Raw genomic sequence first — 23,090 nt, forward strand, 5'->3', positions numbered from 1 at the left:
ACACACACACACACACACACACACACACACACACACACACACACTTTCCAGGGCACCCCTCAGCTTGCAGTCAGGGAGTAAGCTTTGCCACCCAGAGGACCTTAAGTGCATTTACTATTTGTTTTCTTTGTCTCCCCTTAATCTTCCTCCTTCCATTGTTATGATGTCCCTGGATGGCGCAATGGTTTGTGATCAACTCCTGACCTAAAGGTTGGCAGTACAGACTCACCCAGTGGCACCATGGAAGAAAGGCCAGGTAATCTGCTTCCCTAAAGACTACAGCCAAGACAACCCTATGGAGCAGTTCTACTCTGTAACACACATATGGTCCCCATAAGCTGGAATCGATTTGATGGCAACAGGTTTGGTTTTGCATTATTATAGCCTAGTTGAACTGTATTGATTTTCACCTCCCTCCTGTCCCTTTGCCTTCTTACTGCTTGTACTTATTAAGAGAGCTTTAAGGCTTTCAACTTTCTTTTTTAAATGGATTTTATATCCAGATAACCATTTACAGGGCTGAGGCTTCTTCTGAGGATTTTGTTCTCTCCTTCTACCACTAATTTAAGGAGGAAACAAAAGGTAGGCTGAAGCCCAAGAATGCAGTGGACCCTGGCTGCGCCTCTGAGTAGCTCTGTATCTCTGGGACAAGTCACACTGTAGATATCAGTTTCTTTGCCTATAAAGCAAGGCATGTGAATCAGATGACCTCCAAGGCCTCTTCCAGCTATAACGTTCTGTGCATACTCTCTGGGGTCTGGGGCATTCCATTGTCCATACAGAAGAAGTTAGCAAGGCATTTCTGAAACTCCTATCTGTGGAGTTGGGCATTTGTCATTCTGACGTAACATAGGCTCTCTTTTGCTGATAATAACTATGCTCTAGGCTAGAATCAGTAGCTATCTTAAACAGAAACAAGGAATTTGTTGTACGTTTGTCTGCACCTCTACCTATCCCATGATACACTTACCTACTTACACACTTACATACCTCACTGTCCACCCTGCCTCCCCACAAACACATCTATTCATTACGAAAAAAAAAAAATGTATCTTTAAGAGCTAATTTTACATTGGAACCAGTAGGACATAGGAATGTTAAGGAATAGTCAGAATAATGAAAGAACCCTGCTAGACTATCACTCTCTCTTCTTGGGCTGAGAATTAAAACTGCTGCTGTCCCATCTTAACCTGCTAAAGCATCCGAGAGAACAAGATAAAGAGGGAGTGCTTCTCCCATATCTGAAAAAGAACCAAGGGACTTTCCTTAAGCAAGCCTTCTGACCTTTTTTTGCCCAGCTTTCCCAATCAGTGGCAGTGTTAGTGCAGATGAAGGTCGGGAGGAGAGAATCTCAACTCTGTTTTTAAGAAAAAGAAGGGTATGAGAGGGCTTCCAACAGTACTGGTGATGACCCACAAGGAATCAGTTTGCCTAACAAAAAGATTCAAGACGTGAATGCCCTGGCTTACTTCAGAAGTAGGAACTGACCAGCCAGAGGAGTTTTAAAGCCTTTGTAGCACACATTAAGTACCAGAAAAGGAAATGTAGAAGTAGTTGGGTTGGTGGCTCAGACATCCTCTGGTGACTGCAGAGGCAGCCATAGAAATATTTCTTTAAAGGTTTCTGATGCTGGCTGCATATTGCAGTGTCTCTTCATCTTTAAATCCTTATTTAAACATAACTTGCAGAAACTAAACAATTGAAGTTAAATGGGTAGTCGAATGCAATTTAAATAAACCCTAAAAATTATTTAAAATTAATGATATGCCCAAGAGAATAAGGTAGGATGTGTTAGATTTTTCAAAGATACTGACTTTGTAAGTAACAGATGGGGCATTTCAGTTCCTGAGACAGATTGAGACTAATATTGCTTTACATCCTCTGAATTACTCACAATATCCAGTCTTTTGGAAGCAGTTCTCTCCAGCCCCCTTTCCTCTTTCCTTTAAGTAGGAGGGGCTGTATTTTCTTCCTCTGTTCACTTTGTAAAGTTTTTGCTTTGCCCTGAAGCACTAAGTATAGACAGAACAGAATTAACTTTATTACATCAAAACTCATTTATTACCATAGGCACTTTTTTGGAGGGGAAGGGGCAGCAGAGAACCATGAAACAGCCTTCTGAAGAGGCCAATTAATGGGAATTGCAAGTGGATGTGAAAGTTAAGAAAGCCAAGGCTTGATTCATATTTTTCATATTGGCTGGTACTATAGACTTCATCCCAGCATTAGGAAAACATCACGAAATACTAGTGCTTAACAGTTAAGGTTAGTCACTGTAAAGGGGCAAAAATACTTTCCATAAATTTCTTAAGCACAAAATGAATGTGCTTTATTTGCAAGTGTAAAATTCACATTTATTCAATCAAAAAACATTTTTTCATCATACAGATTGTCCCAAGGACTAAGAAATGTTCACTCAGAGAGACCGCTGTGAGATATGTATCCACGATAAATCTTGTTTAACTTTCAGTTTTAAAAGGCGTCTTCATGGGTGATTGTTCTTTGAACCATACCTTAAAGTTAACAAATGGGAAAAGGTGTGGAATATTGAAGTTTGTCATTTAAAATTTTTTTTTTTTAAATTGATGCTAGCCTGCTTTAAAAAAATAAATTGCAGACTTTGGGAAACACAGCTGTTAGAGCTTTGATAGAGGTTATGATTTTCAACAGTTGAGCTATAGTTTATGGTATAGATGGTACTTTGGGTATAACTGAAACAATAATTAATGGTTTTTGTTTCCCTCCTCCTCTATTAGATTCAAAAGAGCAGAATAACCTTTTTCCCAAGGCAAGGATTTTTCAGTTTCCAATTACAGCCTATATCAAATAAACAACTTTTCTATTGCACATTCCGTACTTCTCCACAGTGACCTGGGTGCTGGCCCCTCTCTCTTCTCATGGTAGGCTTCCCTAGGTTTCAAAGAATAGTTTTGGGGAAAGCCTACTTCTCAGCACTAACCTGCAGTTTATATAGCCTTAACTTCAGGCCAAATAACATGTAATTTTTCTTTTAGAATACTAAAACCAAGCCTTGTATTGCACCAAACAAAATTAGCAAAAACAAAACAAAACTCTTTTGAAGCAAAAATTGTAGACACTGATGTCATATATTTTTAAAAATCTCAACCACAGGAATTACTAGAAACATACAGATTGCAAATTTTGAGCATGTAAAAGAAATGGTATGTTTTAAATGATAATAAATCTTCTATGACTTTTTCTTCTTACTGACAGTGAAATATAAACAAAATTTGATTTTATAACACTCACATACATCTCTGATAATTATAGTACTCTGCTCTTCTGTTAAGGAGCCCTGGTGGTGCAGTGGTTAAGCACTTGGCTGCTAACTGAAAGGTCGGGTTCGAACTCATCAGCTACTCCTTAGGAGAAAGATGTGGCAATCTGCCTAGGAAACCCTGTGGATCAGTTCTACTCTGTCATATAGGGTCACTATGAGTGGGAATCTACTCGACAGCAATGGGTTTTTGGCTCTTCTCTTAAACTTTTACTATACATCCAAACAGATCCTATGTGGTAATTCAAATGCCAACAATATTAAGCATTTTTCAGTCTTAGAGTGACTCGACAAAAATGACAGCCTATGAATTGACTTTGTACTGTGTATACTTACAAACATGAAGAGATTATTTAAAAAGGTAATTAATTCTGTCATACAGTTCTTAAGTTTTATTTTACAATATGTTCAGGCCAGATAAAGTTTGAATGATAAATCATTTTGCATCTCCTAATGTTTTAAATTTGACATAGCATATCTTTCATTTTTAATTCCTCTGCTGATTTTTATTTTGAAAAGTAAAGTAAAATATGTAGATTTTCAGAATCTGCTGAATATTCAATTATCATACTGTAAGGGTTAATTTATAGCAATAGCCTGCTCAAGGTTAGATGTAACTCATAATGGTTGAAAATTCTATATAAGTTTTTCCTTTTAAATTAGTATTTTTACATAATAAATGATCATCCAAAATATTACTCTAGAGAGGATAACTTATGTTTAATTTTTAACGTGGTTGGTCATTTATCCAGTGACTGGAGCTGAAGTAAAAAGAACTTAAAACTGTGATAGTTACTTCCTCCTACAAATTGGTATATACTTTCAAGACAGAATAGCCTTTATAAAAATTCTTTTGAAGCTTAAACTGTTCTTTCATTTTAAACTAGATTCATCCTAATCCTAAAATGTATTCCTAACAGTGTTTTTCTATTTTTTTAAATATATTGAGATTTACAAGAAAAAAAGCACTAACAAATCCACTACCATGTAGCAGTGTTTCGCACTCTGTTCTTTAGAAAGACATAAGCGAATCTGGAGAAGATCAGATCAGAACATAGGGCTGTGCTACAATATATCCTCCCCCACCCCTTTCCCCAAAGATTTCTTAATACAGGCAGGATTCAATGTGTAGCTCACTTGGAAAGCGTATGTAATACATAGTCTTGCCCAACCTCTCAACATTTAAAATTAAATCCCAAATCTCTTTGCTCTGCCGCAGAAAACCTTCAAAGTTTTGTGTGAATTGGAAAAAGTTTTGAACCTAGAGTTCATTGAACGCTCTCAGCGAAACCTGTCTGGAGTTGGTGGTGCTGAGATAACTTGAAAAGCCACCTACGGGCACTCCAGCCTGGCTCTCTGACAGCAGTGCCCCTTGATGGAGCAGAGCGGCTCCCCAGCTTACCTGAGCTGCCTGCGCGGGCCGGGCAGGGGCCGGGCCGGGGCCGCTGTCGCGCCGCGCTGCGCTGAGAGCCGGCTGTGCGCGCTCCGGGAGCCGCCCGAACAATGCGAGCGGGGCGCCGAGCGCGCCCGGCCTATGGGCGTTACGTCACCGCGCTGCCTTATAAGGCGCTTCGCGTGTGCGGCGCGGGCGGCGGGTGCGCGGGTGACAGCCAGACCCTCGGCGGCGGCGCGGCCTCTGCCAGACTCCCGCCGACGCTCCGACCGTGTGAACGGACTATCGGCCCCACGGCGCCCAGCGAGAGGAATGGGCGGCGGGAGGGTGATGCCGGCGCCCTCTTGCCGGGCTCACCAAGTCACTGGGGGTCATGGTCCATCCGCTTCTGACTTTTCTCTCTCTGGGTCCCTAAAGCTTCTGTTACTAGTCTGTTTTTTTTAAAACACAACCCGGTCATTCTTATGTAAAGTTTTGTAAATTCATTTTTGTTACATTTGTTTTTTGGTTGCTGCGGGGGCGGGGGGAGGCTCGAGAGGGAAGGGAGAAGTCGGTTTTTGGACACGTTTCCGAGGGTGATTTAAACTTCAAACCTTCTCTTTCCTCTGTAAAGAGTAGGGGTCCTCAGAGGATAGTATTTTATTTCCTGATGATGTAACTACCAAACAATTCTTCAAGTGATGATGGGAAGGCCAGATGAAATCTGATTTTTTTCAGTGTTTTCCTGCAAGAACCTTCCCGTTCCTCATTTCTGCATGGCTGTGTTTTAACTAAAGCAGTTAAAACTAATCAGTTTACTTGGTAGGGAAAATATTTTTAAAGAAAGTAAGTGTTTTGTGCTGTACTTTCAAGACAAAGTATTAAAATAGAAGTTAAAATGATTTTAATCCATTTGTTCTACCAACAAACAAAACAAAAAATAAAGACACACGGGGCGGCGGGGAAGTGGCCAGATAAGCTTGAATTAAGCCAGTTACCCTCTAAAACAACCCCCCCCCCAAAAAAAAAAACCCAAACCCGTTGCTGGGAAGTCCATTCCGACTCCTAGCAACCCTGTAGGAGCTCTGGTGGCGCAGTGGTTAAGAGCTCGGCTTCTAACCAAAACGTGGGCCGTTGGAATCCACCAGCCGCTCCTTGGAAACCCTGTGCGGCATTTCTACTCTGCCCTATAGGGTGACTATGAGTTACTCTCTAGTGTGGGGCAAATTTACCTGTATAAATTCCTATATCTGGTAAATGAGATTTAGTCTCCTAATTATCTTCCTGGTGGCACAGTGGTTAAGAACTCGGCTGCTAAACGAAAGGTTGGCAGTTCGAATCCACCAGCGGCTCCTTGGAAACTATGGGGCAGTTCTGCTTCTTTCTGTAGGGTCGCTATGAGTCGGAAATGACTCGGTGGCAACGAATTTGGTGTTTAATTATCTTGCACACCATTAAGAGAAGTAATCGCTAAAGTCCTAAAGCAACTATGTGAATCTGCTAAATAAATTAGGGACGTGAGTGACTGCCATATTTGTAAGCTTCGGATGAATTGAGTAGTTTTAATCGCTTGAGTCTGTTGAAAACCTCTTTTTAAATTACATTAAAATAGGATTGCTTCCTATTATGATGTACATATGTCTGTAAGAATTGTTGTTTCCATATATTTTGTCAAACAAGAATAATGAAAATAATGTGCTTGCTTGTTTTCCTTAGCGTGGGGTAGAGAAAGACTGGTTGCAAAGGAAGTATATAGTTGGTGAAAATGGTGTGGAATAAAGATGCAGGGCACAAAAATAAATATGTGTGTTTGCTAAACTGCTAACTCACTCTGACAGTTCTTGCAGATCACTCTTAAGTACCTACTGAGAAGGCTAAATTAAACTAACTCCCGCTTTTCATATATACTGTTTTGGGCAAAGTGAATGACCATACCTTTCAGCTGAACTTAAAATATTTGATTTACGCTTTTCTATTAACATGTTAGATGTTGGTTTGTTAGTTTTACTACTCTATTCTATATTTGTGAAGTGCATTGTAATCGTTTTGGTCTCCTGTTCTTGCCTCGTGTTTATGAAAACATTCTTTTTGAGATTTTTATACTAGAGTTTTTTATTAGACATGAGATAAAATGACTATTAAGAAAGTTGCATGAGGCATAAACACCTCAAACTTGGCTCCAAACTGATAACATAAAGTGCCTTTAACCCAAAGCTAGTGTTTTTGTAGCTTGTTTTGCCTCCTTTTGCTCTGATGGCCAAAGAGGTTTCCTTACATTGACAATGCCTTTTCTTTCTTTCTCACATTTTTATACCACTCTGCCTTTACTTTCATTCTTTTGACTTTCCAGTTCCCCTGTGAAATATGTTAATATTATTTCCTCCTTTTCTTTAAGTTGGAATAACTGAAGAATGGAGAAATTAAATGAACAAAACACTTGGCTAGGGTTCTTGAAGAGAAAGAAAGGATCAGGACTCTTAGTGCTTCTGTGTCTTGCCTGGTACTATGTTTCTCCCTGAGTCACTGGGCTCTGACTTGGCTACAAACTGAGGATCATAGTATGTGATTACTGTCTTCAGGAACCAATAAAAAACCAAAACCCGTTGCCACTGAGTCGATTATGACTCATAGCAAGCCTGTAAGTCTGACTGCCATATCTTTATGCCGCAGAGTGGCTGGAGGGTTCGAACCACTGACCTTTTGGTTAGCAGCTGAGCGCTTAACCACTGTACCACCAAGGCTCCTTTAGGAACCAATACTGACTCTCATTTATTAACCTCTCAGATAGTGCCAAGTAGCCCTGGTGGCGCAGTGGTTAAGCACTTGGCTGCTAACCAAAAGGTCAGCAGTTCTAAACCACTGGTCATTCCATGGGAGAAAGATGTGGCAGTCTGCTTCTGTAAAGATTTACAGCCTTGGAAACCCTATGGGGCAGTTTTGCTCTATCCTGTAGGGTCTCTATGAGTTGGAATTGACTCCATGGCAATGGGTTTGGTTTTTTGGGGTTTAGACCGTGCTAGTCACTGTGCTAAATGCTCTATGTGCATTCTATCATTTAATCTTTACAACAGATTTTTGAGGTGATATTATCCATATTTCCATATTTTGCAGATTAAACACACACACACACATACACATGTTTGGAAGGATAAAGTGGCTTGACCAAGGTCACACAGTAAAGTAACAGTGCAGGGATTTGAACGTGTGAGTCGGAATCGACTCGCTGGCAGTGGATTTGTTTTTTTTTTTTATTAGACATAAAGCTGTAACCCAGTCTTCTGTTCATGGTTTCTTCCAAATCTGTCATGGGCGTTGTTGATAAAGATGGATTCTGATTTAATTGGGCAGTTTGTATCTTTTTCTTCCAGACTGAATGTTGGATTAGAAAAGTAAAGACTCACCCTCTTCACTAAGCACACACCAGAGCCACCCTGAGCAGCTATTCTCCTTGTGCAGTGAATAACCTAGCAGATGTCATTCACATTGTGGATTTGCACATTTACTGAATATTCTGGAGGATGGCAGCAAGGTGTCTTGTTCTAATAAAATTGGATACTAAGACAGCTTTCCTACTGGTAGAAGTCAAGGGTCTTGAGGAAGGGGGACCTTTATCTAATTGACACAAGAGCACCCTAAGTTGTATACCACAAACTCCAGCCCTCATTGGCCACGTGAGTAGATGAGTAGACTTTTATTTCCTTGCCTCTTCCTACCAGCATTCTCTCTGAGAAGTAATTTTTGTTGTCTTGGCATCTGACATATATTTACTATGAAAAGAATAAATAGAGTTATGACCACTGTGCTTCAGTCTTGGCTGAAAAAATGTTACTTCCTAGCCTAGTTCTGTCCAATTGCTATATGACTTTCTTTTCATTTTATCATCAGGAAATTCCAGTGTACCTACAAATTAAGGTTCTTTCTACAATTAGTAATCAGAATTTATGATCTGCATTAGTAATAGCTTTAAGTTGTTGTTTGGAAATGGTACAAAGAAATTTTTCCACCTCGCCAATTGCCTTCTAATATGGAGAAGGGGTTTATAGGCGACAAGTCTGGAGCCTAGGAGATACTGACTAGATTGAACTGTATGAAGTTGCTTTTTAATGTAAATCAAAAACAGCTGAATATCAGCAGTTTCCCATGGTTCAAACTAATACCAGGAGATGATTACAATCACCAAAGCAACTGGTGTTATTAGTTGTGGCAACCACTACTGACAACAATGACAATGTCATCATTATTTAACTTTTAAAATACTATTAACATGTTACTAAGCATATAGGGTCACTATGAGTTGGAATCGACTCGATGGCAATGGGTTTGGTTTTGGCTTTTTTAAGCATGTCAAGTCAGTTCCTCTTTGTGAAATGAGTGCTTTTATTTTCTTTCACGTCCTCCTTCCCTGCCTTTCTTTCTTCTTGTGACTGGTAAAATCTTCCAGTCATCCAGTTAAGTGCCAGAGAAGCAGAATTCATAATTAATTGAACCTTTCTACCAGTCGCTCCTGAGTGTGGGGCAAATTTACCTGTATAAATTCCTATATCTGGTAAATGAGATTTAGTCTCCTAATTATCTTCCTGGTGGCACAGTGGTTAAGAACTCGGCTGCTAAACGAAAGGTTGGCAGTTCGAATCCACCAGCGGCTCCTTGGAAACTATGGGGCAGTTCTGCTTCTTTCTGTAGGGTCGCTGTGAGTCAGAATCCACTCGATGGCAGTGGAGGGTTTTTTGCAGCTGTCCACAGGGAGTGGTAGGCTCTGGTCCCTAGTAGCTCTGCTAACTTTGAATGTCTGACATGTTTGCTTCTTTGTCTCTATGAAATAGTATATGTGGAAACACTATAACATACAAAGAAGAAAAAAAAAAAAACAAGTTCTTATTATGGGCAAGGTCCTGTATGAGAAGCTGAGCAGACTGGGGACAGATCTAGGATGTCAGAGAGGAGAGGCAGAGTTCCGTGGTCCTGTGTTGCATTAGGCTACAATTGGAGTGGCCAGAGTGTGAGCCTTTGGTTAATGCATTCTGCCCCATGGTACCTGTGACACCCCACTGGTAACCTTCTTGCAAAGCAGCTGTGCCTCTGAGCACTGCGCAAGGCTGTTAGGGGCCAGGTGCCCCCTTTGCTGCTACATAACTTAGGGGCCAAAGGGGAAGTCTGAGGATGAAAGCTCCTTCTTTCTATGCCACAAACAATCGTTTTTCTAACCAACCTCTTCCTTTACAGTCTTCTTTCTGTTCCTCAGGTGCCACCTGCAGGTGCCACCTGCCTGGCTCTGTACATACAGATGCCCACACAGAATGTACCCCATCCTCGGGCAGCACAGCACTTACACTGTACACTGAGAGCATTTAACCAGCAGTTAATGGGCGACGGTGAACTTGGATTTACATATAGACCCTCTTATGCTTATCTGCAGCCCATCTCCTGTTCCAGCCTCCATAGTCATGGAACCTTCCAGAGACCCTTCAACCACTCCTACTCATATTTCAGCTGAGTTTGATTTTAGAACAGGAACCAGTACCCCTGTAAATCAGACTGTCTGTAGGAACAATGTCAGTGGCGAGACTGGGCAGTGGGGAGCCCTTTGCTAACACTAAAATGAATAATATTTTCTGGCTTTAAAAATTAATTTTAAAGTAGTTCTTTTTTTTTTTCATTTTAAAAGTAATAGGTACTCATCATAATTTGGAAAATGCAGAAAAGTGGAAAAGAAATTTTAAGTGTAGTCCTACCATGTGAATACTGCCACTCTTAATTCATTGTACTGTATTTTCTTTCAATCTTTTATCTAAGCATTTGTAAAAGATGGTTGTTTTCATACTGTGGGTCATGTGTGAGTGTTTGTGTGTATGTATTGTGCATCTTATTTTTTATCTTTATTATATATATTTTAATCATGTTAATGGCTTTTCAGACATTGACTTTTAAAAGCATATATGTGCACATTCTCCCTGGAAATGGTGGTCATAAGCCAACCACTGCCTGCTAGCCTCCTAACTTTGCCTTGGTTTTTGTTCTTCACCATGTGAAACAAGGAAGTCCGTATTTAATATGGAATCTGCTGTTAACCAGAGACCTCCTGGTCTTGGTTTACACAGAATGCTCTGAGTTGGCTATGGTATTCTAGTGGGCATACCAGTAGGTGAGGAGAATGACTTGGAGAGAATGAAAAATTGATAATATGGTACCACCATAAGAATATTAAGTGAGAAGCAGGGAAAGCCTACTGTTTAGGTCCAGTCCATTTGCTTATTTATTCCTGCAAACATTTTGCGTTTCCTTGGTAACTAATAATAGTTTTGAGAAATTGTTGAACTCGCAAGTATTACTGTAGGAGTAAAAAACCTTCGAATCACAGAAATTAGAGATGGAAAAGACTTATTAGGTCATCTTCTCTGTCTGTTGCCAGTACAGATTGTTCTTAAGACTTTGTCCAGTTTGTTTTTTAAAGGGACCCTGTCAAATAGTTTGTGCCCATATATTTTTAAAGTGACGTATTTTTAAAGAAACTACTGTGACAGAGATTTTTCCATATACATGTGAGCTTGCTTTATTTCAGTGTAAATATTTGTGGAGAAAGATCTGTCGGTACAAAGTACAATTGAACAGGTTTTATTAGTTGTAAGTCAGTGGAAAGACTTTAGAATGCCATTGGAATAGTCGACCACTAAGGGTAAAATTATGGCTGCTAACCAAAAGGTCGGCAGTTTGTATCCACCAAGTGCTGCTTGGAAACCCTATGGTCCAGTTCTCCTCTGTGCTATAGGGTTGCTAAGAGTCAGAATCGACTTGATGGCAACAGGACCAAGGGAAGGATAAAGTGGGTGGGTAAATTGAATTTATGTAGTTCCTTTCATCTTCATAAACTCAAATATAGCAATGCATGAGAATAAACTTTTAATCATATGTAAACCCACTGAAATGGGTCTAGAGGGCCTGAGGAAATAAAGCATATAGGAAATGAAAAAAAAAGTTAAAGTGGTTCCTTTAAAGATTATTTTTATAAAGGAGACATTTTAATCCCTACTCCTATATACAATTCTGCCTTGTCCGTTACTTACATAGTTGATTGCTTGATGTGAAAACCAAAAACCAAATCCTTTGCCATTGAGTCAATTCTGACTTAAAATGACCCTATAGGACAGAGTAGAACTGCCCCATAGAGTTCCAGGGAGTGGCTGGTGGATTTGAGCTGCCAGCCTTTTCTTTAGCAGCCAAGTTCTTAACCACCAGGCCTCTGCTTGCTATGAAGGTGGATTCTAATTGTAAAATCCTTTCCTTTTTCTGGCAACTTCTTCCAAATCCCAGGAAGACAGAATGAAACTGTTGCCTAGAAGCAGTCACCACTACATTTCAAGGGTCTACATGTTTCTGTTAGGAAACATGAAAAATCAAAAATGGCTTAGTTAAGCAATGTGATTAAAACTGTGAAAAAAAGTGGCTGAAATCCTAATTAATGTTAGAGTAATCTACCTAGGTTATACTAACTATAGAATTAATTCTGTAACAGTAATGAGCTATCTAACTCATGGATCAATCAAGCTTTTTGTTGAATTTCTTTTAAATTGGAGGTCTGTGTATTGCTGGTTATCAACTCAAGCCACTGAAATTGGCCATGCATTGGCAACTCTGGCCAAAAATTTAATGGAGGGGTCTGAATTTTTAATATTAATTTCTGTGCTATCATTTAATACCATTATCTTGCATACTTCCCAAAGGGTTATTTTGTGCAGGAGAACTCCTCTTGTAACATATGTCAGTAGGCATCCAAACTACATGATAAAATACAGGTTTGGAACGGATATCAAAAGTCTGAGATCCAACAATCATCCTTAGATTGAATTCTCTCTCAAGTGAGAACTCCAGCTTTTGTTCCAAGAGGAGGTACATGCACGCCTGAGTGTTCATTTCACCAGTGCTGACCAGCTTCAGTGACTTACTACTTCCCCAAAGAGCCCATTCCATTCTGAACTGAAAATGGGCTCCCTCTAACTTCCACCCACTCTTCCTGGTCTTTCCACAGAGCCATGATGAGCAAATGCATTGCCTTGACTTGACAGCTTTCTAAACATTTGAAGACAGTTTATCCTGAATCTTCAGTTGTTGCTGTTTGATATAATTTAAGTCCTCTCACATCCTGTGTCTTACTTATCTAGTGCTGCTATAACAGAAATACCGTCAGTGGATGGCTTTAACAAACAGAAGTTTATTCTCTTGTAGTTTAGGAGGCTGGAAGTCCAAATTCAGGGTGCCAGCTTCAGGGGAAGGCTTTCTCTGTTGGCTCTGGGGGAAGATCCTTGTCATCAATCTTCCCTGGTCGAGGATCTTCTCAGTGCAGGGACCCCGGGTCCCTATTGCTTATTCTCCTGGCTCTTGTTTCTTGGTGGTGTGAGGTCCCCATGTCTCTGTGCTTGCTTCTTTCTTTTATATCTCAGAATAGATTGACCGAAGACACAACCTAATCTTGTAGATTGAGTCTGCCTCATTAACATTATAGAGGTAGGATTTACAACACATAGGAAAATCACATCAGATGACAGAATGGTGGACATTCACACAATACTGGGAATCACGGCCTAGCCAAGTTGACACACATTTTTGGGGGACACATTCTGTGTCCAAAAGTTTGAACAAATTAGTGTATCTGTATTATCATCCCCTTTTATAGACTGTGTGTGTGTGTGTAAACACAGATTTTCTTAGCATTTTAGACAGCTACATCACACTGTTGAGTCAGTCACTGAGCTTACTGATAACCAACCTCCTAATGAACAACCACACACCTAAGTGCTTTCATCATGTACTGCTTCTAGGATAATCTCTTCGATACTGGTTTTGTTCGTAGTAGATCTTCATTATAACAACAACAATAACAATGATAGGTAACAACACATTTAATGCTTAGTGAATGCCAGGTGCTAGGTGCTTTACATGTAATATCAATTTTGATCCACATAATGACCCTGTGGGGTAAGTATCTGAGGAGCAGAGAGATTAAGTAACTTGCCCACAGATCTAGTAAACAGTGGCACGAGGGTTTGAACTTCAGACTGACTTCAGCAACCTCTGGTAGAAATCATACTCACTTGTCTTGTAGTGGGGCCCTAGTGGTGCAGTGGTTAAGAGCTGAGGCTGCTAACCAAAAGGTGGGTAGTTCACATCTACCACCCGCTCCTTGGAAACCCTATGTTGCGGTTCTACTGTATCCTATAGGGTTGCTATGAATTGGAAATCAACTTGACAACAACGGGTTTTTGTTGTGTTGTAGTAGGATTTGGACTTGGGGGATAAAACAGTACTAACTCTGAGTCAAGAACTTTGTACCTCTCTTATCTGCAGCCCAGTTAATTAGGCTTGTACTGCGGAATGGTAGAATAAGAATGGATCTGGGAGATCATCTAGTCATCCTCCTTCATCTTATAGTTCACCAAGCTGAGAGCCAGGTGGTGCAGCAGCCTGCTCAGGGGCACACAGATGCGCCAGAGCTCCAGCCAGAATGCCATGCCTTTTCTACTGCAGAGTGCTAAACTACTTCTGTGTTGTACAGTTTTCCCCACCCCCCTCATTCCTTCCCTCCCTTTGACCCTCTGTAATTATTTATGGTGCTATCAGCATTAAAACAATAATAGAAATCACACTGAAAGGATCACTTAAAATCCTACCATAGTGTGTTTTAAACTGTTTTTGTTTATTCCCAACGTTTGAATCCGTAAGTTCTTTAACATCATCTTTTTGGAATAGGACATAGACTTAAGAATCTCCTGAAATAAATTCCTAAAATCCACTGATTTAAGTTTCACAGCTCAAATATTCCACTTCCATAAAGAATATCCAGGGAGTGGGAAGGAGGAAGAAGAAGCTACTGTCATTTTTTGAGAGCCCACTGTGTGCTGATCGCTTTGCCCAGCGCTCTCCCTCTAGTGGCTCAAACCTCATTACCGCTTTATGGCATTCTGTATGAGGCCTGGCACAACACTCTGCACAGAGCGGGCATTCAGCAAACCTGATAAATGGGGAAATGCATGAAAAGAAGTGTTTTGAATCTAGCAGGACAAAGAGATGACGATCATGTATAGACTGCCTCCACCTGTTGAGTTAGCTGTTGGTTCGTTTTATCTGCCATTTATTTCACAGCCATTTCTGAGGCAAATGTGTATGCAGGATGCCACGGGAAGCTGTTTGCAGTGTTAGGATTTTGACTCTGGCTCTTTTAAATCAGCTGAATATTGATAAGGCCTGGGTCCGGAAACTATTCTTCCTTCTGTTTATTCAAGTTTCTTTACCATCCCTGATGACAACTATTATTTGCTAAGGAAATTTCTCCCTTGAGGAAAGTATTTCAGCCTGAAAGCAGGGGAAGCTGTGTCAGCCTGAGGGCTGAGGCGTTAAAAACCCCTGACAGCCAGAGGGCTGAGGGCTAAAAACCTCAGGAGCAGAGTTACCCCTCAGCAGTCAATCGTGGTATGACAGTGACTTGTTGGCAAAACATGATTTTAATAGTGCTGACTCCTTTTTAAACATAATCAATTTGAATGAAAACTGCTTTAGTTGAAGTCGTTTTGAAAGCCATAGAGGCAGCTTTCAGCTGCCATGAGTGGCTGCTGCCCTAGGGAAGCCAGGACAACGACCCAGCCCACTTACCCACGCTAGGAGCCAGGAGGATCTCTTGGCCTGGCCCTGGCATTGATTCTTAGTCACCTTAAATTTGGACTCTGAGATTTATCTCCAAATGCTTGTGTGCGGTGATAAAATTGACAGAAGAACAACTTTATCATACGGTTGCTAATTGTCTTGTTACCAGACTATGCGATTTAGAGTGTGATTCTGTTTGTGCCATCTTTTGTTTGTTTGTTTTAGTCTTATTTCTTGGCCTCTTTTGAACTTTCTTTTTATTCATTCTCCTCCATGCTACTTTGGAAGTTATATACTATATTTCTTTCTATTAAGGATTATTCTATTTAGAACAAATTAAGTTATCAAAGTCTGAAGCTAATCATTATCTTAATCCTCCAAAAGTTAAGAACTTCAGTACACTTTAACTCTGAGCACACTCTTTCAATTTATACATCATCAATGTCATATCTTTTAATTCTATCTTTTTTTTAAATTCTGCAAGATGTTATCTATTATTTTTCTTTTTAGTCAGTGTAGATTTTGGTATACCAACATATTTACCAATTTCTTTGCTCATCATCTCTTCTTTTATCCCAGACTTCCATCTGGGATCACTTCCCTTCATTCTGAATACAGCCTTTAGAAGTTCCTTTAGTGGAAGTCTGTTCTTTGCACATTCTTTCTTTCATTTATTTGAACATGTCTTTATTTTACCATTGTCCTTGGAAAGATTTTTATTCAGTATAGACTTCTAGGATGACAGTTGTTTTCTGTCAGTACATTGAAGATATTATTTCACTGACTTCTGACTTCCCTTGTAACTGTTGAAAAGTCAGTCATCAGTCTAATTGTCATACCTTTTCTTGCTCTGGCCACTTTTAAAATCTTCCCTTTGTCTTTGATGTTCTACAATTTCATTATGCTGCACCTAAGTGTAGATTTTATTTTATCCTCCTGGGTTTCACTGAGATTCTTTCATCTGTATATTGGTGTTTTTCTTTAGTTCTAGAAATTTCTCAGCCACTATTAACTTTTCAAATATTGGTTCTGGGCATCCCCGCTGCCCCCTGCCCCTTACCTTCTAAAATTTAGATTAGACACATGTTAGACTTTCCTACTCTGTTCCTTACATCCCTTAATCATTCTTTCAACTGTTCATCTCTGGCTCTTTGGGCTGTATTCCATATAATTTATTCAGATATGTCTTCCAATACACTAATTCTCATTTCTTGATCTGCATTTGTTATACATTTCATTTATAAAAACTTCTCTTTTTTTAATATTTTTGTCATTTTTTATAGTCTGTTATTCTTTTAACTGAAAATTTCAATTTTTCTCTGAACACATTGTCATGGATTGAATTCTGTCTCCCAAAAATATCTGTCAACTTGGCTAGGTCATGATTCCCAGTATTGTATGAGTGTCTATCATTTTGTCATCTGATGTGACTTCCCTATGTGTTGTAAATCCTATCTATCACTATGATGTAATAAGATGAATTAGTGGCAGTTATACTGATGAGATCTACAAGATTAGATAGGATAGTATCTTAAGGCAATCTCTTTTGAGATATAAAAAAGAATAGCAAGCAGAGAGACAGGGAGACTTCATACCACCAAGAAGGCAGTGCCGGGAGCAAAGCACATCCTTTGGACCTGAGGTTCCTGTGCTCAGATGCTCCCAGACCAAGGTAAGACTGATGCATCACAGGGACCTTCCTCCAGAGCCAACAGAGAGAGAAAGCCTTCCCCTGAAGCTGGCGCCCTGAATTTGGACTTGTAGCCTACTCGACTGTGAGAGAATAAACTTCTCTTTGTTAAAGCCATCCGCTTGTGGTATTTCTGTTACAGCAGCACTAGATGACCAAGATACACATTAAACATGTTTTACACGCTGTCTGATAATTTACATTTTTAGAGTCTTTATACCTTTGATTCATCTGTTGTTTCTCTGGCTCTCAGTCACTGTGCATTACTTTCTAGTGTTTTTGGATTTTTTAATATAAACTCATATATCTTAGAACTTTATATGTGGAATTCTCTGAGCCCTGGGTTAGAAGTGACTTCCTCTCCTTTACTTTTTTCTTTTTTTTTTTTTTTGCTTGATGCATTGGGTGTTTTCAGTTCATGATCTCTTTAAACTGAATTTTTAGGCCCAGGGGTTTTTTCCAGGCCACCTAGTTAGAATGAATTTAGACTGCAAATTGCCATGTGGGCCGGCTTATTATTACAGATTCTCAGTGGAGTTTATTTTCCACCTTCCCTATAGGGTCGCTATGAGTCGGAATCAACTTGACGGCAACAGGTTTGTTTTTTTAGTTTTAGGGCCATAGTTTAAAGAAAGCAATTTTCCTTGAAGTCCCTAGAGATTGGTTTTGTTTCTAAATCATCATTACACTATGGTCTTGGTTTTTTTGCACTCCTAGCTTTTTGTGAGACGGGGAATCAGATATTTCCTATAGATTCCCCATCTTGGGAGGACCTTGGGCTTTGTCCCCTGACCTCTGTGCCCAATGATGCCATGCACACTAAAACTTGTCTTTGGCCTCTAAGTATCCTTTACTAACTTAATATCTCATGAATGTATTTTTTTTTAATGTTTTACATATTCTATTTATCATTTTAAGGTTGTATTGTTTTTTTTAGAAAGTGATAGTTTAGTGTAATCAAACTGTTTCACTGTCAGAAATGGACATTAGAACATTATAATCTTATAATAAAAATCAACCTGAAAACTACACAAGAAATATCTAAAAGTAAATATTTTAAATTAATAGGTTGTTCTGTTAGGTGCCATTGAATTGGTTCTCACTCATAGTGACCCTGTGTACAACAGAACCAAACACTGCCCAGTCCTGCACCATCTGCATAGTTGTTGTTATGCTTGAGTCCATTGTTGTAGCCTCTGTGTCAGTCCATCTCATTGAGGGTCTTCCTCTTTTTTGATGACCTTCTACTTTACCAAGCATGATGTCTTTCTCCAGGGACTGATTGATCCCTCCTGATAACATGTCCAAACTATGTGAGATGTAGTCTTACTATCCTTGCTTCTAAGGGGCATTGTGGCTGTACTTCTTCCAAGACAGATTTGTTCATTCTTCTGGCAGTCCATGGTATGTTCAATATTTTTCACCAGCACCATAATTCAAAAGCATCAGTTCTTCTTTGGTCTTCCTTATTCGTTGTCCAGCTTTCACATGCATATGAGGCAATTGAAAACACTGGCTTGGGTCGGGCACACCTTCGTCCTTAAAGTGACATCTTTCCTTTTTAGCACTTTAAAAGAGATCTTTTGCAGCAGATTTGCCCAGTGCAATGCATCCTTTGATTTCTTGACTGCTACTCCCATGGGCTTTGATTGTGGATCCAAGTAAAATGAAATCCTTCACAACTTCAATATTTTTCACATTTATCATGATATTGCTTATTGGTCCAGTTGTGAGGATTTTTGTTTTCTTTATGTTGAGGTGTAATACATGCTGAAGGCTGTAGTCTTTGATCTTCATCAGTAAGTGCTTCAAGTCCTCTTCACTTACAGCAAGCAAGGTTGTGTCTTCTGCATATCACAGGTTGTTAATGTGTCTTCCTCCAATCCTGATGCTGGGTTCTTCTTCATATAGTCCAGCTTTTGGGATTATTGTACAGCATACAGACTGAATAAGTATGGTGGAAGGGTATAACCCTGAAGCACACCTTTCCTGATTTTAAACCATGCAGTATCCCCTTGTTCTGTTCAAATGACTGCCTCTTGGTCTATGTACAGATTCCACATAAGCACCATTAAGTGTTCTGGAATTCCCATCTTCACAGTGTTATCGATAATTTGTTATGATCCACAGAGTCGAATGCCTTTGTATAGTCAATAAAGCACAGGCAAACATCTTTCTGATATTCTCTGCTTTCAGCCAAGATCCATCTGATATCAGCAATAGTATCCCTTGTTCTGCATCCTCTTCTGAATCCAGCTTGAATTTCTGGCAGTTCCCTGTCGTTGTACTGCTGCAACTGCTTTTGAATGATCTTCAGCAAAATTTTACTTGTGTGTGATATTAATGATATTGTTCGATAATTTCCACATTCTCTTGGATGACCTTTCTTTGGAATGGGCACAAATATTGATCTCTTCCAGTCAGTTGGCCAGGTAGCTGTCTTCCAAATTTCTTGGCATAGATTTGAGAACCCCCAGCTTCTGCACTCATTTGTTGGAACATCTCAGTTGGTATTCCATCAATTCCTGGAGACTTGTTTTTCGCCAGTGCCTTCAGTGCAGCTTGAACTTCTTCCTTCAGTACCATCGGTTCTTGATCATATGCTACCTTCTGAAATGGTTGAACATTGACCAATTCTTTTTTGTACAGTGACTCTGTGTATTCCTTCCATCTTCTTTTGATGCTTCCTGTGTCGTGCAATATTTTGCACATAGAATCCTTCAAAATTGCAATTCAAAGCTTGAGTTTTTTTCTTCAGTTCTTTCAGCTTGAGAAATGCCAAGCATATTCTTCCATTTTAGTTTTCTAACTCCAGGTCTTTGCATTATAAACTCTACTTTGTCATCTCGAGCCGCCCTTTGAAATCTTCTGTTCAGCTCTTTTACTTCATCATTTTCTTCCTTTCACTTTAGCTACTCTACGTTCAAGATCAGGTTTCAGAGTCTCTTCTGACACCCTTTTTGGTCTTCTCTTTCTTTCCTGTCTTTTTAATGACTTCTTGCTTTCTTAATGTATGATATCCTTGATGTCATTCTGCAGCTCGTCTGGTCTTTGGTCATTAGTATTCAGTATGTCAAATCCATTCTTGAGATGGTCTCTAAATTCAGGTGGGATATATTCAAGGTGGTACTTTGTTTCTCATGAACTTGTTCAACTTCAACTTGAACTTCCATGTGAACAGTTGATGGTCTGTTCTACAGTTGGCCCCTGGCCTTGTTCTGACTGATGATATTGAGCTTTTCTGTAGTCTCTTTCCACAGATGTAGTCGATTTGAGTCCTGTGTATTCCATCTGGTGAGGCCCTTGTGTGTAGTCACCATTTATGTTGTTGAAAAAAGTTATTTGCAATGAAGAAGTCATTGGTCTTGCAAAATTCTATCCTGCAATCTCCGGCATCATTTCTATCACCAAGGCCATATTTTCCAACTACCAATCCTCCTTGGTTTCCAACTTTTGCATTCCAATTACCAATAATTATCAATGCATTTTGATTGCATGTTTGATCAATTTCAGACTGTGGAAGTTGGTAAAAATCTTCAATTTCTGCATCTTTGGCATTAGTGATTGGTGTGAAAATTTGAATAATAGTCATATTAAGTGGTCTTCCTTGTAGGCTTATGGATATTATCCTATCACTGACAGCGTTGCACTTCAGGATAGATCTTGAAATGTTCTTTTTAACAATGAATGCTATGCCATTCCTCTTCAATTTGTCATTCCTGGCATATTAGACCATGTGATTGCCTGATTCAAAGTGGCCAATACTAGTCCATTTCAACCCACTAATGCCTGGGATATCGATGTTTATGTGTTCCATTTCATTTTTGACAGTTTCTAATTTTCTTAAATTTATACTTCATACAGTCCACGTTCCTGTTATTAATGGATGTTTGCAGCTGTTTCTTCTCACTTTGAGTCATGCCACATCAGCAAATGAAGGTCCTGAAAGATTGACTCCACCCACATCATTAAGGTTGACTCTAATTTGAGGAGGCAGCTCTTCCCCAGTCCTATTCTGAGTGCCTTCCAACCTGAGGTGCTTATCTTCTGGCACTATATCAGACAATGTTCTGCTACTATTCATAAGATTTTCACTGGCTAAGTTTTTCAGAAGTAGACTGCCAGGTCCTTCTTCGTAGTGTTAGTTTGGAAGCTTCTCTGAAACCTGTCCTCCATGGGTGACCCTGCTGGTATTTGAAATACCAGTAGCATAGCTTCCAGCATCACAGCAACACGCAAGCTACCACAGTACAACAAACTGACAGACACGTGGGGAAATTGATATATTTGAGCCAATTATTTGTTCCTTTATGGTAAGAAATGGAGTTTTAGTTTAATCTATTACAGTTTTTTGTCTCAGCCTTTCAGTCATCATTCAGTCAGTCTACCGTTGATTTATCAGCTACCAAACAACATAAAAATGGTCTCAAATCTAAGCTCAATTATCAGCAAAACTTGAAATTTTTGTTTGTTTGTTTACTGTTGTAGTTTAAGTGAAAGTTAACATTTCAAGTTCGTCTCTTATACAAATTTATACCACATTGTTATGTGACCCTGATTGCGCTCCCTATACTGTGACAGCACACTCCTCCTTTCCACCCCTGATTTCCCATGTCCATTCAACCAGCTCCTAACCCTCTCTGCCTTCTCATCTCACTTCCAGACAGAAGCTGTCCATTTAGTCTCATGTATCTGCTTGCGCTAAGAAGCACAATCTTCACGAGTATCATTTTATGTTCCACAGTCCAGTTCAATCTTTGTCTGAAGAGTTGGCGTCAGAAATTGTTTTAGTTCTCGGCTGATAGAGAGTCTGGAGGCCGTGCTTTCCAGGGTTCCTCCGGTCTCCGTCAGACCATTAAGTCTGGTCTTCTTACTAGAACTTGAGTTCTGCACCCCACCTTTCTCCTCCTCTATCTGGGACAGTCTGTTGTGTTCCCTGTCAGGGCAGTCATTGGTGGTAGCTGGGCACCATCTAGTTCTTCTTAAACCTTTTCTTGAGTTCTTATAATAGTGGTCTTATACAATATTTGACCTTCCGTGACTGACTAAATTCACTCAGCATTATGCCCTCCAGCTTTCTCCATGTTATAAGATGTTTCACAGCTTCGTCATTGTTCTTATCAATGTGTAGTATTCCATTGTGTGGATATACCATAGTTTGTTTATCCATTCGTCCATTGATGGGCACCTAGGTTGTTTCCATCTTTTTACTATTGTGAACAGTGCTGCAATGAACATGGGCGTGTGAGTATCTATTTGTGTGATGGCTCTTATTTCTCTAGGATATATTCCAAGGAGCGGAGTTGCTGGATCGTATGGTACTTCTATTTCTAGCTTTTTAAAGAAACGTCAAATCGATTTCCAAAGTGGTTGTACCAGTTTACATTCCCACCAATAGTGTGTAAGTGTTCCAGTCTCTCTACAACCTCTCCAGTATTTATTATTTTGTGTTTTTTGGCTTAATGCTAGCCTTGTTGGGGTGAGATGATATCTCATTGTAGTTTTGATCTGCATTTCTCTAATGGCTAATGATCATGAGAATTTCTTCATGTGTCTGTTAGCCGCCTGAATGTCTTCTTTGGTGAAGTACCTGTTCATATCCTTTGCCCATTTTTTAATTGAGTTATTTGTCTTTTTGTTGTTGAGGTTTTGCAGCATCTTGTAGATTTTAGAGACTAGACGCTGATCGGATTTGTTGTAGCCAAAATTTTTTTCCCAGTCTATAGGTTTTCTTTTGACTCTTTTGGTGAAGTCTTTTGATGAGTATAAGTGTTTGATCTTTTGGAGCTCGTAGTTATCTAGTCTCTCTTCCGGTGCTTGTGCATTGTTACTTATGGTTCGTATTCTGTTTATGCCATGTATTAGGGCTTCTAGCATTGTCCCTATTTTTTCTTCCATCATCTTTCATTTTCGGTTTGATATTTAGGTCTTTGATCCATTTTGAGTTAGTTTTTGTGCATGGTGTGAGGTATGGGTCTTGTTTCAGTTTTTTGCAGATGGATGTCCAGTTATGCCAGCACCATTTGTTAAAGAGACTGTCTTTTCCCCAGTTAATGGACTTCGGCCCTTTGTTAAATATCAGCTGCTCATAGGTGGAT

At 39.7% G+C, this 23,090-nt stretch overlaps 2 protein-coding genes across 4 annotated transcripts in view; one reads left to right on the top strand and one right to left on the bottom strand.

The window, feature by feature from the left end:
- Positions 1 to 4,829, bottom strand: part of FILIP1L (filamin A interacting protein 1 like) — a 41,374-nt gene extending 36,545 nt beyond the window's left edge. The window contains exon 1 of one of the 3 annotated variants that reach the window (XR_002824387.1): positions 1,285 to 4,799. The gene's annotated coding sequence lies outside the window, so the exon portion shown is untranslated. Of the gene's footprint in view, positions 1 to 1,284 lie in introns of all 3 variants that reach the window. The other 2 variants (XM_023732859.1, XM_004378135.2) reach the window with 2 other exon arrangements.
- Positions 1 to 23,090, top strand: part of CMSS1 (cms1 ribosomal small subunit homolog) — a 470,991-nt gene that overhangs the window by 70,573 nt on the left and 377,328 nt on the right. The gene's annotated exons all lie outside the window — the stretch shown is intronic.

Source organism: Trichechus manatus, unplaced genomic scaffold (genome assembly GCF_000243295.1).
Source record: "Trichechus manatus latirostris isolate Lorelei unplaced genomic scaffold, TriManLat1.0 scaffold00055, whole genome shotgun sequence".
Classification (NCBI taxonomy): domain Eukaryota; kingdom Metazoa; phylum Chordata; class Mammalia; order Sirenia; family Trichechidae; genus Trichechus; species Trichechus manatus.